Source organism: Mus caroli, unplaced genomic scaffold (assembly GCF_978045245.1).
Source record: "Mus caroli unplaced genomic scaffold, Mus_caroli_1 scaffold_4, whole genome shotgun sequence".
NCBI lineage: Eukaryota > Metazoa > Chordata > Mammalia > Rodentia > Muridae > Mus > Mus caroli.
This window is the reverse complement of record NW_028227259.1, coordinates 6,966,232-6,978,798: the sequence shown is the minus strand read 5'-3', so window position 1 is coordinate 6,978,798 and position 12,567 is coordinate 6,966,232. Positions and strand designations below refer to the sequence as shown.

The 12,567-nt window shown below is 39.9% G+C and overlaps 1 pseudogene across 1 annotated transcript in view; it reads left to right on the top strand.

The window, feature by feature from the left end:
- LOC147004907 (protein DBF4 homolog A-like) overlaps positions 1–12,567 on the top strand; it is a 386,595-nt pseudogene that overhangs the window by 239,553 nt on the left and 134,475 nt on the right. Inside the window, exon 5 of the transcript XR_015046882.1 lies at positions 776–852. The product of XR_015046882.1 is annotated as a protein DBF4 homolog A-like (transcript). The remainder of the gene's footprint in view (positions 1–775; positions 853–12,567) is intronic.

Below are 12,567 nucleotides of genomic sequence, written 5' to 3'. Positions count from 1 at the left end.
AAAACAGACCTGACAGCACACAAACATACAAACAGAAGAATAACCACTATAAAAATCTGGTAGTCCATAGTCTACTGCTTAGAGCTAGTGACTATTGGCACTGGGAGTGCAAGGAAAAAGCTGTTATGGTTCCTGTAGTTTATGGCCATGATCATCCAATATGCAAATATGAATATGATCAATAGGTACGTTTAGAGCCCCTGCTTGTTGTCAGAATTCGTAGGATGACACAATAAACAGTGATTATTTTTGTCAAAGAAACATTTTGGGGGGGTGATATTCTCAGGATGTACAAAATCTTAAAGTTTGCTCTTAGAAAGAGGTGGCAACGTCTTTGAAATTAGGTCTCACCACTTAGAACTGGAATGTTATTTTAAAGGTATACCTTAGAAGTTTGATGGAGGATTTTTTTTTTTAATTTTAGTTTACCTGTCTTCCTTTAAGTATATTTACTGTATTACTTCACTCTTGAATGAAGCTTAATTTTGAAAGTGCTGCTCATAGACCAGAGAACAGGGCAGTAAAGTTGGATATGCAGTGTTTCCTGAAGAAAGACAAAGCAGAAAAGCAGGCTGATGGTAATTAACTTTGAGCTGGTGAGCACTGGGCTCCCAGGAAGGCCTACCGCTTTGCTCTAATATGCCGTCCTTTATCCTCCTCTCTGAACTGTTGTCTCATTTCTGATGCCAGGAGCCTTTCAGAAGCATCCTAGGAATGCTCACATCTGGTCACCACAGCTGCCTAGTAAATCTGCTTTACCTTTCTGATGTTGCAGCTGACGCACGTGGACAAGGCAAGCTTCCGGGTGGACGCCTTTGGAACCTCTTTCATTCTCGATGTGCTGCTGAACCAGTAAGTGCCTACTGCTGAGTTGTCTTCACATCAGATATGCTACCTAGGGACGTCAAGGTGTCCATGCTGCTGATAGTAGGAAATGAATGCACATTAGAAGTTGAACCATGTTACCAGCTCACTTTCAGAAATGTGGAATGGAAGGCAAGGGTTCTTCCAGCACCTGCATCATGAGAACATGTCCGACCTGAGTTTCCGATGGATGATAGATTAGGAAATACACTTAAGGCAGTAAAAGCCCCTTTCTCTGTGTGTGTGTGTGCTTGTATGTGGACATATCCATGTACATACGGGTTCATTCGTGTATAGGTGGGTCTGGAGCTCAGAGGACAATTGGTGGAATTCGGTTCTTACTGTTTGGGTCCTAGCCATTGAAATCAGACCCTCAGGCTTGGTAGCAGGCACCGTGGCCTGCTGAACTGCTGAGCCATCTTAACTGTTTCATTCTTGTGGTTTTTGAGAGAAAGGGTCGGGGAAAGAGAGAGGGACTTTTTACTCATGTGCATTCTGTCCAACTTGCTTATGTTCTTTGAAAAATTCTTCATGTAAAACCACATATGACCATATTTACCAGAACAAAAATAAGAAGCTTATAATGCTGAGAGAAAAGTAGATTTTAAAAAAGATATGGTATGAAGATATTAGAAAATGTTTTTCCTTTTGGCCTGGTATCTATACTAAATGTAGGTGGTACATGGCTATTTCCTTTTTAAATTTTTCTTTACTCTTGAATTTATACATATGTATAATGAAATACTGTATAATCTTAACCATAATTACTCAGTTTTTATACCCCTACTTCTCTATTTCTCATATTACCTCAGCACATTCTTTTCCCGACTTTGTGCCCCCTTAAATTACAAACTGAATCTAGTTAGTACCGTTCATATATGCATGGACATGGGACTGTTCACTGGAGCACAAGCATCCTACCAGTGGCCACATCTCAGAAATGATTGTCCAACTCTCAGCAACATACTACCACTGACTACTCAGTAATCCCTGACAATACCTATGCTGGTGTTTTGGCTGGCTTGATCTTACGAGGACGTACGCAGGTGACTCCAGCTGCCGTTGGTTCATGGGTGCACATGTGTATCATAGTCACTTGCTATGGTGAAGAGACACCATGACCAAAGTAACTCTTATAAAAGAAAGCATTAAACTGAGGGCTCGCTTAGAGCTTTAGAGGTTCTCCCATTACCATCATGGCAAGGAACACGCTCATTGCAAGCATACTTGATGCTGGAGAAGTAGCTAAGTGTTCTACATCCTGGTCGGCAGGCAGCAGGCAGAGAGAGATGCTGGGTCTGTTGTGAGCTTTTTGAAACCTTCAAGCCCACCTCCAGTGACACACTCCATAAGCCCACCTCCAACAAGGCCACACCTCATAATTCTTTTAATCTTTCTCATAGTACCATTCTCTGGTGTCTGAGCATTCTAATATATGAGTCATTGGGGGAATTTCTTATTCAAACCACCACAGTCTACAAGACAGCATTCCATAGCGCTCTTCCCCATCCTCCAGCTCTTATGTCTTCTTCTACCTAGTTTTCTAAGATGTTCCTTTGTGTGTGTGTATGCGTGTGTGTGTGTGTGTGTGTGTGTGTGTGCATGTGTGTGTATATGTGTGTGTGTGTGCATGTGTGTGTGTGTGAGGCATGATAATGTAGACATCCTGTTTGGGTTGAGCACTAAGTCTCATATTCTTGGTGCTTTGACAAGTTATGTATCTCTCCACTGACTGCTGACCAATGATAAAGAAATTTCTATGACCCAAGTTAAGAGCAGCCAGGGTCTATGGGTATAAACATATAAGCACAGATATTTAGAAAGCATTTTAACATCATGACCATTGATGTTAAGAATATAACCGTAGAAGGTTTTACTCAGGGCTGGTCACTTCCTAGCCATGGGCTAAATAATTTTTACACTCTCAGAAAAGGAATTTCATTTCGTGGAGCAGGACTGAAGTCTGGTCACAGCGTTATGACTTACTCCACACCAGTTGCATTGTTATTGCACCATGGGGCACAACTTGCCTTCAGGTTGGAGTTGCAGCGTGCAGAGCAAGGGTAAAGCCATGATGTGTTTTCGCCCCCATCAGCCTAGGTAGCACCTTACAGCATGGCCCATGATGGACATCAGGAAATTTCTTGCTTATATTTTGATTACTTTCTCTGTCTGATAGCCAAAGTGTGTGTATGCATGTGTGTATGTGCGCTTGTGTGTATACACATGTGAGCATGTGTGTGTGTGTGCACACGTGTGCATATGTATATGCACGTGCACATACATATATTGTGTGCATGTGTGTTGTTTTCATCAATAGGGTCTTACAGTCCAGTAAATCCTCATAAGTAATGGGAACAAGAGCACAGCTAAATGACAATAGTCTCTGTTACTTTTCAGATTTCTGGGTTCTCCCTGACCAAATAACTTGTAGGGAGGCATCTCACGACTTATATTGCAACTTATACGTAATAACCCATGAAGTCTATCAGTGAGCCAATTGTCTATTAAATACCGGGTATTCCATTTTAACTCCTTTTTTAAAAGTTATGTTTTGGAACTAGCTTACTTATTAGCAGGTTCTGTAGGCTTTTTCACACAGCATTAATTTTGCATACCCTACTCCACACTGCTCTTCTCCCTGTGCCCTGCCCTCATCCCCATTTCATTAATCAACTTGCAGGATTATCCACTCACAAGACATTTTACATTTCACCTGTGTTCTTCTGTCCCTCCAATTATTTCCTTTTAGCTGGTTTGTGAGATAGGGGACGTCTATGTGGTTTAACTCCTTAGGGTGAGCCCTCCCTTCACTCCCCCTGTTTAATCCCTGGTCATCCAACTTCCCTATTTTAGTTTTACCTAAAGCGAATCTCCTGCTTTCCATCTTGCAAGCACCTCCCAAAGCTCTGTCTAGTTTCCCGGTTTATGCTTGTGCTGCAAGTTAAACACCCAGAAGAGAAGGTTTGAAGGCATGGTCTGCATGTGAGAGGACAGAGCATTTGTCTTCCTGGGCCTGAGCAGTTACCTTATTCAGTATACTTTTTTTTCTAATTCCATTCATTTAGGCAAATTTTATGATGTAATTTTTCTTTACAACTTAGCAACATTGTATTGTACATAGGTGCTGTATTTTTTTTATCCGTCCATCTCTTGGTACATGTATAGGTTGATTTCATTCTCGAGCTATTGTAAATAGAATGACAGAGGAAATAATGTGAAAGTGGCTCTGTAGTTGAGTATAAAGTGTGTTAGTAGCTATTTTTTCTATTCTGTAAAAAACAGGTTTTTTTCTACCTCATTTTTAAGTAGAAGTTTTGTTTTATTTTATTTTATTTTTATTGATTTCATGGTTTCAGTTTATCTCACTGCTGAGGTTCTATTGGTTTAGAAAGAAGGAAAGTAGAAATTGAATTTGCTTTTTAAAAGCTTTGGGCTCTTCTCTCATGAAGGAATTCAAGGACTCTGGAACAAAGGAAAATTTTTTTCTTTTACTACAAGAAAATGTGTAGCTGCATATCAGTTGCAGAATAGATTTAATTATACTTATTTTTAGGTTGAAATTGAAGAAAAGGAATCATTATGTAACATTCCTTCAAAACAGACAGTAAGCCAGATTATCTATAATCAGATTATACAAGAGTTCATTCACCCTTTGGGTTGTAGTTTTGCAGAAGGCATTTTAAAAATTCAGAAAGGCTAAAAGCAAGAAACACAGCCAGTCCCTGTTTTGTCAGAGTTATTAAGGTTAGCGAGTGGCTTCCTTCATGGGTCATGGCTATGAAATTTCACTCTTTAGGACAGATACATTAATAACAGCAAACATATGGCCTCCTCTGCTATGATTAGTCCTAAGGCTAAACTGGAACTTCCGAAGGTCGGCAAAGGATAGAAGAAGGCTCAATAAAGACATCCAACATATCAGTGAATACATATTGTGTGAGTTCTTTTGTGATTGTGTTACTTCACTCAAGATGATGCCCTCCAGGTCCATCCATTTGGCTAGGAATTTCATAAATTCATTCTTTTTAATAGCTGAGTAGTACTCCATTGTGTAAATGTACCATAATTTCTGTATCCATTCCTCTGTTGAGGGACATCTGGGTTCTTTCCAGCTTCTGGCTATTATAAATAGGGCTGCTATGAACATAGTGGAGCATGTGTCCTTTTTACCGGTTGGGACATCTTCTGGATATATGCCCAGGAGAGGTATTGCTGGATCCTCCGGTAGTACTATGTCCAATTTTCTGAGGAACCGCCAGACTGATTTCCAGAGTGGTTGTACAAGCTTGCAATCCCACCAACAATGGAGGAGTGTTCCTCTTTCTCCACATCCTCGCCAGCATCTGCTGTCACCTGAATTTTTGATCTTAGCCATTCTGACTGGTGTGAGGTGGAATCTCAGGGTTGTTTTGATTTGCACAATATGTATTCACTGATAAGTGGATATTAGCCCAAAACTTAGGATACCCAAGATATAAGATACAATTTGCTAAACGCATGAAACTCAAGAAGAATGAAGACCAAAGTGTGGACACTGTGCACCTTCTTAGAATTGGGAACAAAACACCCAGGGAAGGAGTTACAGAGACAAAGTTCGTAGCTGTGATGAAAGGATGGACCATTTAGAGACTGCCGTATCCAGGGATCCATCCCATAATCAGCTTCTAAACGCTGACACCATTGCATACACTAGCAAGATTTTGCTGAAAGGACCCAAATATAGCTGTCTCTTGTGAGACGATGCCGGGGCCTAGCAAACACAGGAGTGGATGTTCACAGTCAGCTATTGGATGTATCACAGGGCTCCCAATGGAGAAGCTAGAGAAAGTACCCAAGGAGCTAAAGGGATCTGCAACCCTATTGTTGGAACAACGTGATGTACTAACCAGAACCCCGGAGCTCTTGTCTCTAGCTGCATATGTATCGAAAGATGGCCTAGTCGGCCATCAATGGAAAGAGAGGCCCATTGGACTTGCAAACTTTATATGCCCCAATATAGGGGAATGCCAGGGCCAAAAGAATGGGAATGGGTGGGTAGGGAAGTGGGGGGCGCTATGGGGGACTTTTGGGATAGCATTGGAAATATAATTGAGGAAAATATGTAATAAAAATATTAAAAATCAAAAAAAAAATAAAAACAGCAGAAAAGTAAAAAAAAAAAAAAAAAAAGACATCCAACATTTTATCTGAGCAGTCCAGGCTGAGTCTTTTCCTGTAAATTACTCAACTGTTTTTTAACGAGTGAATAATTAAACAGAATAGTGGGAACTTTTTCTTTTCTATTCCCTGAGCGTTTTATGACAGGTTACCTGTCAAAATGACCCCTCTATCAACAGACCACAGAGAAGCAAATGCCACAAGCAGAGAGCTGGGCTCTATTGGAATGTGACACCTAAGCAAGCATTAGAAAGAACTAAAGTCCTTGTTTTTGGAAGAGATGCTCTTGTGCAGCTCTCAGGTCTGGGATGATCCAACTCCAAGATGTAGACGTGGGTCTTGTTATTATTATGGACTCTTTCCCTCTCCTTATTTCAGTAACATCCAAACACTTTCTCTCTTACACTGTGTGCCTTAGTCCAATCTTTTTATTTTCTCTTTCACCGAAGGGATGGTACCCAAGACTTGGAGGAGCTGACCACACTGAATAGAAGACAGCAGGGGTGCTGGGGTTGGGGTGGGGAAATCAAGGGCAGGAACAGAACACTCAGATTTTGGTCAAATGGGCAAGTTCAGACTTGCCAATTAGGAACATTATGCCTTCTTTCCATTGTAGCCTTGAATTTATAGGAAAAATAGGGGTCCAGATACATAAAAGACATGATATGTATTCAACTGGGAGAAAAAGCTAGTTCAGGAAGTCCTCCCTCTCCCCCTCCCTCTCCCTCTCCCCCTCCCCTCCCTCTCCCTCTCCCCCTCCCCTCCCCCTCCCCCTCCCCTTTTCATGTGTATATGTTATATGTGTATGTGTAGTCCCTCTATTTTGTTCCTGCCTTATACTATTATCATGTTATATCCTACAGATCTAAACCTTATGTCTATCCATTCTCTTGATCTTTGGCATTTATATCCTCCTCCATGTTTTTAGTTGTGATGAATAATGTTTCTTTGGATATTTTCCTACACAACTTATATTTTTCTCTTGAGTAAATATCCAAAAGTAAAATTATCAGGTCATATAGTCCCTTTCTTGCTAGAAAAATGCTCAAGTGTTTTCTCTAGTGGACTTTTGAGATTTTAGTTGTGGTATGACATGTGCTTCTTTCTGTGAATGCTATGTCTAGTGTAAAGAATTACTAAGGTTTTAGATTTTTGTATTGTCTATTGCAAATCTGGAAAGACTTCTATATTTTCTTTTTTTCCATTTTTTATTAGTTATTTTATTTATTTACATTTCAAATGTCATCCTCCTTCCCAGTTTCCCCTCCACAACCCCCCCCCAGCCCGTTCCCCCTCCCCCTGCCTCTATGAGGGTGCTCCATCACCTGCCCATCCACTCCTGCCTCAGCACCCTAGCATTCTCCTACCCTGGGTCATTGAGCCTCCACAGAACCAAGGGGCTCCCCTCCCAATGATGCCCGATCAGGCAGTCTTCTACTAGATATCCAGCTAGAGCCATGGATACTCTTTGGTTGGTGGTTTAGTCCCTGGGAGCTCTGGGAGGGTCTGGTTGGTTGATATTGTTGTTCTTCCTATGGGGTTGCAAACCCCTTCAGCTACTTCTATAATATCATTTCTTTTCTTTTCTTTTTTTTGTGTTGAGTTTTTATACTGAGACTTCTTTATTTTTTATTGGATATTTTCTTTATTTACATTTCAAATGTTATGCCCTTTTCTTGTTCCTGCTTCTATGAGGATGTTCCCCATCCACCCACTCCCACCTTTGGGTCCGTGAATTCAATGGCTATAATCTTATTATGCTTTCTTGATTCAAAGTGAAACTTTTCCTTAGAAATAGATATTGAGCTTTTGAAACCTCTGCAGGCAAGAGTCTCCCATTGACAGAATACCCTAAGGAGCTATATGTGGACCATGGACCTCACATATTTTATCCTTAGCACAAGCATATTTCATTTCTGTTTTTGTTCATTTGTTTCTTTGCTTGTTTTCTCTCTTTTGTTTTGTAAGCAGGGTTTTGATATCTATCCCAGGTGTACTCCAACTTCCTCCTAACCCTCCTGTTACATTCTGAGTGGTGGGATTGTAGTGTGCATTGATGGCCTGCTTCCATGATTATTAGCTTCCTCTTCCTTACCACCACCACCACCACTGTCACCATCGTGAGAGGTTGTAGTTTTAAACCATAAGCCCCCAAACTAAGATTTTGTTAGTATAGGTGTAGTTTCCTCGAATTCTAAGACATTCTTTGAACCATCCAGGATGGTTTGATTATTACTAGGTCTGCCTTAGGTTTCAAAGCCCAGAACTGAGGGAATTGGAAAGGAGGTACTGGAAAGGCCATTGGATCTGTCTGCTGTTGAGCCAGAGAGTGACTTGTAGAGAACAGACATTAAATACTAAAGCTAAGACCTGGGAAGTTATTTCTGAAGGGATGAGGTGAAGGACTTCTAGAGATTCAGAGGGGAGCTGGACCCTACACATCTTTCTATTACTGGTTCACATAAACGTTCTGTTGTTTTGTTCATTATTAAAAATATAGCCTTAACGTCTGGAATAATGACATATGACTATAATTCTAGCAGGCAGGAAAATGGGGTAAGAGAATTGTAAGTTGTAAATTAAGGTCCACCTGGGTTATCTAACCAGAGACTATGCCTAAAAAATGGGAATAATCATCCATAGGAAAGCCATAATGAAGTCCATTACTTTATACTATTATTATATATATATATATATATATATTAATAAAAAGAAGATACAGCTATTACTTGATATTTTTAGCATTATCTTCTCTTTTTAACTGATAAGAAAATAAGAAAATCTGGAGGTTATAGCATGCTTATGAGCATATTATTTAAATTTGTAGATAAAAATAAAGAGGCATTTAATAAAAGCAAGGCCATAGTCAGGTTGTCAAGGAAGATAGCATAGAAATACTATTTTCATGCTTGAAATGATTTCTGTATATATTTTTCATTTATACATGTATTAGATCAGTTGAAAATGTATTTGATAGATTCAGTCAGTACTTTAAATGTGCAACAGTGAAACCTGCATTACAATTAAATGGTTTTGCAGAATTGAATAGATGCCCTTTTAATTTTTTACACTGATTAGAGGACATATTGCACACTGTATCATCAGCATTCTCTGCTATCTATCAACAAGATGCCAAATGATTTAATCCTGCCAATTACCGAGCAGTGGTAGTAGGACAGATGCACTATAGTTTTAGTCCATATGGACAATACAACTAATTGATTTTCTTAGACATAGTATAACTTAATTGTATGCTATTGCTGCTGAGGTGTGGTATGGACAGTGGCCCAGGGTGGTGCACATCTGTGATCCCATTTGTTTGGGAAACTAAGGAGGAAGAGTTACTTGAGCTGGTGAGTTCAATGAAACATTGGCAAATTTGTCTGAAAAACAAAGATAGTAATGTATTACCAAAGCCAAAACCAAACCAAAGTGTTCTCCAAAACAACAAAATATATTGGATGAATAAAATATTTTTTGAAATAAAAGATGTATGTGCAAATAACTCTTTCTGTTTTCTAGTTACTATTGGGTTGTAGAGGAAGGTACAGAGTATGCTATATATATATATATATATATATATATATATATATATATATATATATATATATGTTTTAATTAGGCATTTTCCTCATTTACATTTACCTTTCCAATGCTATCCCAAAAGTCCCCCATATCCTCCCCCCACTCCCCTACCCACCCACTCCCACTTTTTGGCCCTGGCGTTCCCCTGTACTGGGGCATATAAAGTTTGCAAGTCCAATGGGCCTCTCTTTCCAGTGATGGCCGACTAGGACAGCTTTTGATACATATGCAGCTAGAGTCAAGAGCTCCGGGGTACTGGTTAGTTCATATTGTTGTTCCACCTATAGGTTTACCCTTTAGCTCCTTGGGTACTTTCTCTAGCTCCTCCTTTGGGGGCCCTGTGATCCATCCAATAGCTGACTATGAGCAGCCACTTCTGTGTTTGCTAGGCCCCGGCATAGCCTCACAAGAGACAGCTATATCTGGGTCCTTTCAGCAAAATCTTGCTAGGGTATGCAATGGTGTCAGCGTTTGAAGGCTGATTATGGGATGGGTCCTGGGGTATGGCAGTCTCTAGATGGTCCATCCTTTTGACACAGCTCCAAACTTTGTCTCTGTAACTCCTTCCATGGGTGTTTTGTTCCCAATCCTAAGAAGGGGCAAAGTGTCCACACTTTGGTCTTCGTTCTTCTCGAGTTTCATGCGTTTAGCAAATTGTATCTTATATCTTGGGTATTCTAAATTTCTGGGCTAATATCCACTTATCAGTGAGTACATATTGTGCGAGTTCTTTTGTGATTGGTTTACCTCACTCAAGATGATGCCCTCCAGGTCCATCCATTTGCCTAGGAATTCCATAAATTCATTCTTTTCAATAGCTGAGTATACTCCATTGTGTAAATGTACCACATTTTCTGTATCCATTCCTCTGTTGAGGGGCATCTGGGTTCTTTCCAGCTTCTGGCTATTATAAATAAGGCTGCTATGAACATAGTGGAGCATGTGTCCTTCTTACCGGTTGGAACATCTTCAGGATATATGCCCAGGAGAGGTATTGTGGGATCCTCTGGTAGTACTATGTCTAATTTTCTGAGGAACTGCCACACTGATTTCCAGAGTGGTGGTACAAGCTTGCAATCCCACCAACGATGGAGGAGTGTTACTCTTTCTCCACATCCTCGACAGTATCTGCTGTCACCTGAATTTTTGATCTTAGCCATTCTGACTGGTGTGAGGTGGAATCTCAGGGTTGTTTTGATTTGCATTTCCCTGATGATTAAGGATTTTGAACATTTTTTCAGGTGCTTGTCTGCCATTCGGTATTCCTCAGGTGAGAATTCTTTGTTCAGCTGTGAGCCCCATTTTTTAATGGTGTTATTTGATTTTTCTGGAGTCCACCTTCTTGAGTTCTTTATATATATTGGATATTAGTCCCCTATCTGATTTAGGATAGGTAAAGAACCTTTCCCAATCTGTTGGTGATCTTTTTGTCTTATTGATGGTGTCTTTTGCATTGCAGAAGCTTTGCAACTTTATTAGGTCCCATTTGTAGATTCTCGATCTTACAGCACAAGCCATTGCTGTTTTATTCAGGAATTTTTCCCCTGTACCCATATCTCAAGGCTTTTCCATACTTTCTCCTCTATAAGTTTCAGTGTCTCTGGTTTTATGTGGAGTTCCTTAGTCTACTTGGATTTGACTTTAGTACAAGGAGATAGGAATAGATCAATTTGCATTCTTCTACATGATAACTGCCAGTTTTGCCAGCACCATTTGTTGAAAATGCTGTCTTTTTTCCACTGGATGGTTTTAGCTCCCTTGACAAAGATCAGTTGACCATAGGTGTGTGGGTTCATCTCTGGGTCTTTAATTCTGTTCCATTGCTCTACTTGTCTGTCACTATACCAGTACTGTGCAGTTTTTACCACAATTGCTCTGTAGTACAGCTTTAGGTCAGGCATGGTGATTCCCCCAGAGGTTCTTTTATCCTTGAGAAGAGCTTTTGCTATCCTAGGTTTTTTCTTATTCCAGATGAATTTGCCGATTGCCCTTTCTAATTCGTTGAAGAATTGAGTTGGATTTTGATGGGGATTGCATTGAATCCGTAGATTGCTTTTGGCAAGATAGCCATTTTTACAATGTTGATCCTGCCAATCCATGAGCATGGGATATCTTTCTATCTTCTGAGATCTTCTTTAATTTCTTTCTTCAGAGACTTGATGTTCTTATCATAGAGATCTTTCACTTCCTTAGTTAGAGTCACGCTAAGGTATTTTATTTTATTTGTGACTATTGAGAAGGGTGTTGTTTCCCTAATTTTTTCTCAGCCTGTTTATCCTTTGTGTACAGAAAGGCCATTGACTTTGTTGAGTTAATTTTATATCCAGCTACTTCATTGAAGCTGTTTATCAGGTTTAGGAGTTCTCTGGTGGAGTTTTTAGGGTCACTTATATATACTATCATATAATCTGCAAAAAGTGCTATTTTGAGTTTTCCTTTCCAATTTGTATCTCCTTGATCTCCTTTTGTTGTCAAATTGCTCTGGCTAGGACTTCAAGTACACTGTTGAATAGGTAGGGAGAGAGTGGACATCCTTGTCTAGTCCCTGATTTTAGTGGGATTGCTTCCAGCTTCTCACCATTTACTTTGATGTTGGCTACTGGATTGCTGTAGATTGCTTTTATCATGGTTAGGTATGCACCTTGAATTCCTGATCTTTCCAAGACTTTTATCATGAATGGTTGTTGGATTTTGTCAAATGCTTTCTCCACACCTAAGGAGATGATTATGTGGTTTTTGGATTTCTTCAGGATCTGTTGTTATATCTTCTTTTTCATTTCTGATTTTGTTGATTAATCAGGATGTTTTCCCTGTGCCCTTTCGTTAGTCTGGCTAAGGGTATATCTATCTTGTTGATTTTCTCAAAGAACCAGCTCCTAGATTGGTTGATTCTTTGAATAGTTCTTCTTGTTTTCCACTTGGTTGATTTCTCCCGAGTTTGATTATTTCCGACCATCT